This window comes from Pinus tabuliformis, chromosome 5_2 (assembly GCF_031772625.1).
Source record: "Pinus tabuliformis cultivar Carrire ecotype Pingquan chromosome 5_2, CPIR1, whole genome shotgun sequence".
NCBI classification, from domain to species: Eukaryota; Viridiplantae; Streptophyta; class Pinopsida; order Pinales; family Pinaceae; genus Pinus; species Pinus tabuliformis.
Genome location: NC_142306.1, coordinates 858,365,254 through 858,370,696, shown reverse-complemented (window position 1 = coordinate 858,370,696; position 5,443 = coordinate 858,365,254).

The following is a 5,443-nucleotide window of genomic DNA, read 5'->3' as shown; positions in this document are numbered from 1 at the left end:
AAGTTTAGATTAACATGTCAAAAACTTAATATTTATTCCTAGCATTCACCAAGAATGTTCTAGTCATTTACTTGTAAGAATAACATTTAATGTTGAAAATATCAGCACACAGTAATTATGTATAAAGATTAACAAACATTCTAACTTAGCAGTAACATTTGAAACTTTGCTAGTCACACAGGAAAGATCAGACCTCTAATGTTCTTTGGTACACTTACAAAATTATGTTACAACATCTTCGTGTTGACAAGACACTAGAACCTCCCTCAGGTCATGTGGGTGATGACATGCTACATCTTAATTTTAAAGAACCTCATAAATTCCTGAGATAGACACACTATGTTTCCTATATTTTGAACTTGGAAAACATCAGAAATTTCTCAGGTATATACATTATGTGGTAAACAAAATAGGTCAAATATAAGCTTTAAAATATATATGGAAGCTTGAACCAGATGATACAACACTCTTAGATCTTATACCTTTCCTTGAGTGTAAGTTGACTTTATATATATATATATATATATATATATATATATATATATATATATATATATATATATATATATAGAGAGAGAGAGAGAGAGAGAGAGAGAGAGAGACTTATTTGATAAAAAAAAAAGTCAACTTACACTCAAGGAAAGGTATAAGATCTAAGAGTGTTGTATCATCTGGTTCAAGCTTCCATGGCTTAATAGGTATAGCATTCTCACATTGCATACATGTCTCCAAATGTCTCCAAAGCATGTCCACTCAAATAAATCACTTTTTGCAAAATCTTTATTTAGCTTGGACAAGTCTTGCAGTAACCCCTTGAACAATTAGACTATATGCACTAGAAATAAATAACTGGAATAAATTAGAAATAACTAGTATATAATCTTCTGAAAGGACTGGATTTGACATTATATAGAACATAATAAAAATACCAAATTAAGAGGAGAACGTATATCAAACACTTTAGAATAGATCATAAAAGGAAAATACAAGTTAAAAATTGAAGGCTCAATCCACATGTATATAATCTATATAACTACTAATTAATTCATAAGGATATCAATTAATATATACTATGTAGTAATAAGAATAATGAAAAGTTTGAATTGTTTGTAGATCACACATTAACTGCATAGGTTATAAATATACGATGATTATAGCAAGATTCAAGACTATCAAACATGATAATAAATCATGTTACTTGGTTATATAGCATTCCAATAGACACTCAATGTCAACTTTATCACCAAAAACCAATAATGAAGAAACTTGATCACCATGTACCAAAAAATGAAGTGTTTGATACATGGAAGAGGGAGAGGAATGTTAAAACCCCTAAATAGTTCAAAACTTAATAATAATGATTACACAAATTAGATGATGCCCAAAAAAATGAGAAAGGATCGAGAATTCTAGCCAGATAGGAAGGTTGTTGTGCCATGCACACAAACACAAGTTGTCTATGTAGGACAAATAGAAACTTTATCCAAGGTGATGCAAATAAATGGGAAAAAAATATGAGAAAAGTTGAATGGGCTTTATATGAGAAAACCTCATTGGAAAATTTTCAAGTCGTTCAACCCAGAGCGAGGCACAAAGTGAGAAAATATCATTAGAACAATCTAAAACAAAAGAATCTCAACTTCAAAAAAGTTTATCAATTCAATCAAACCCCAATCTCTAATTATCACTCCTTTAAGAGATGCTCAGATTAAGAAGTGTAGAGAACAAACAAGTATTTTTGTTCCAAAGATTATTTCTAAAATATCTTTCTTCCCTTCCTTGGGTTTCATTCCCAAAAGTAATTCATGTGGATTGCTTAACACCCATTGAAGAAAAATATATTCCTTCTCATGATGTCTAGTCTGGTAACTATGGATGGAAGTATCTTTACCAGTTAAGGTAGCAATGGACCAAACGTGATATGAGAAATAAATACAATGTGATGAATCATCATATTGTATGTTGCTTACAAACACAATAATAGTGAATTCAATTTATGCAACCATTAGTTGTAAGAGAGAATATGGATGTCTCGTTAGGGTTATACGGCATGCCTAACTTGTAAGATGTATTTTAAACACAATAAACACCTACCTCTCTTTAATATGTACTTCATAATCCATAATCTTATTTCGCTTTATTTAAATGGATAAGGAGCACTTCAAGAGATATACTAACTTGCAATCTCACATTGATTTTAAACATCATACGTTATTGATTATTAACTATTAATATCTTAAAAATCCAAGTACCATGTCAAGTACTTTAAGGTATTTGTAGGCAAAAATATCTACTTTGAAAATTACTAAATTGAACAATTCCAAATGCATGTCAAAACAACATGGCCTTTAATAGAATATCTCCTTGACAAATGCATATATTAATGTACAAAAAGAGTTATCAAAACCTGCTTGAACTTAGAAAGTTACATCCTTGAGTATATATCATATTACTTCTCATCACCCTTCGCATGATGCACTCTTTGAGAAATCAAATTCTAAATAGTTCGTGGGTACAATGCTTCAGCTCATTAGCTTATTCACTATTTCAGAAAAATTATCAACCTCAGGTGTAGAAAAGGGATTTTCTTGGAGTAACTACAAACATGAATAGCTATGGAACAAACTCCCCTTTAATGTTAAGGACCCTATTGAAACTTTCATATACGAGACCAAGGAAACATCACAATAAACAATTACCTATCAAGGCCACACATGTAACTCATATCCTTTCACTATATAGTATCTTATATATTAAAGTTTCAATAATAAACCAAGGTACAAGTTTTCTTTGTAACCCATTACCCACTACTTTGTTCTTAATCATAACAAGCTCATTAGTCCCATTACCACCTTTGGTTCTATGGTGACATATTATATTTCCTTCCTATTTTCTTATGGATTCATGTCCATTTAAATATAGTTTCCTTAGTGTGAATAAAAATAATTTTTGCACTAATACGAGTGATGCTCATACAAATAGTGCAATGTGGTGCACATTTGTTTCGTTTTCTCAACATAAATAACTTATGGATGCCATGATACCTTAAGCTTTGGTTGTATCCACATTTTTTAGCAAAATATTCATCTTAATTTATATAAGAGTTGTGATATCATATAGAACATTCCTGTCTAGCTAATTAACTCTAAAGCAAATTTATGATATATAGATGGCTAGGATTTATGATTGATATTGATTTGTGCATACTTGAAATCATGCATGTTCTGATTGCCCCAAAATTTCTTAAGAAATATTCTAAATAATTGACATGTCATCCATTTGAGCATCTACAAAACATGTTAGTAATGGCCCTAATCTAAAAATAAATTAGGATCACTAATGTTATATCTTAATATTTAGGAACAAAACAATGTAGCTACTATTAACCTAGTTAGTGTTATTCTATGGTATGGATTAAGCTTGTTGTTATTTGCGCTACACATGGGCACACTTGCTATCAGAAATTTCAAGATCCAACAAAACTGACACATTACCAAATATTTTATTGCTCTGAAATACCATTTTTTTCCAACCCAATTGTGCAACAAGAACATCTCAAATTTCTGCAATATCTAGTCAATACTGTGAAATAATAAGCTATATCTACTTACATGGGAACATCAATGTATAAGTCCATAAAACCTCAAATTTCCCTTGATGCCTTTTTTCACTATTAGTGTGAAAAATCCATTAAAAACAAAGCAATTTTTGAATAGATATATTTGTAAGAATACCTTTTTCTCTGCATCCTTCTGTTTTGACTTCAAAGTATTCTACTCATCCCAGCTTAGCTGATTTACAAAATTCAATTCCAAAACTGGCACACGGGACTTATGCTCAACCGACTGTTCAATATGTAGTCCATTTTGAGGTTTTTGGAATTGCCTTGGCATATTTCCAAGAATAACACCATGCATACCAGGTCGAGAAACCATGACTACATGCAGTTGTAAGCCTATGTTATGTTAAAGTGCCACGCCCAAGTTCAATTTTAACAGATCATAACTAACCAAAAAACATTAGCCAAACAAACAAATATTCTTCTAGTCAATGATATAACTAAAAAAATGCGATAAACAATTACCAACTTTGAAGAAATCAAAATATAATTGCATCTATTTATAAAAGACAATTGATGTACAATCTTTTATTTAGAAGACTTTACTACAAGATGAAATGAAAGTGCCACTTTCAACCATAAGTATTTTTTAAAAAAAATATCATAAAAATGAAAAATATCTGGGTTTTGCTGCCAAGGAATTCCACTGAACACAACTGAACATTGAGTAGTAATTTGCACTTCAACTCCAGACTTCAATGCTTCATCAATCTAAATACCAAGAAGAAGCACTAGACAAAAGGAACAATCTTCTATATATCATTCCATCAAACAGAGGGCAATGCACCAATCCCTTAAAGAAACGATATTTTCCCATCCTGGTCAGACAAATCCCACACCTGCTTTAAAACCTCTACATGATGGACCCAAGAAAACACCCACAATTAAAGTGAGGATAGTGGGATGGTGATGTCACACAAACACTTCCTTCAAAATCTCCATTAAAGGTAGATCTTCTTTATAGATATGTGGTATGTCATTGATAACATGGATCTTCAATCCTCAAATAATAGAACCAGAATATCTAATGGCCATCGATCACCATCTGTTACGATAACCTTATTGAATCAAATCATCCTTGAAAAAAGAGAATTTGAACCTTGGAAACAAAAGGAATTGTAAAATTGAGCATCAAGTGTTTCATTAGTTCTTACGGTAACTATATTATTATGCACCTGCATATATCGAAATCTACTGAGTCAGTGATCTCATCTTTATAGACTAATGGGCTACGTATTGTTGTCATTAAGAACCTAAATCTATAACTGATTGAATCATATGATATATCCAGCCGAAAGATCTACGAGATGCCATCATGTTTAGACAGTTCACTCAAGGGGATAGGGACAAAGAACATCATGCTCTGACCGCTTTTCAAATCCTTCAATTCAGAGTATAAGAAAGTAAATTAAACCAATGACACAATCGGAAACTCTGTTCTTGTGTGGTATGCTACCAAACTACTATAAGGGTTTAGCCCATCTTTAACATAAATGTCATTGCTAGTAAAGAAATTGTGCAGCTAGTGCGTTTGAAGCTACAATCGTGAAAACACAAATAACATAATTTCAGGTTAACTTTGATGAATCGTAATTTTGGGGAAAATCTTAAAATTGGGTAGAATATTTGAAGCAATCGAATTCGAGGAAAGAATTAAAGGAGAGAAATAATACCTATGTAAGTATTCGCTTTAGTAAATTGACCAAGGCTTCGGAACCACTGATGCTGCAATCGTGGTCCAAATCTGCCTTGCAAAAATAGGAGTCGAACAAATCGATGTTGTGGATGAGCCATTGAAGAGATCCTCCTCATCTGTCCATCCGT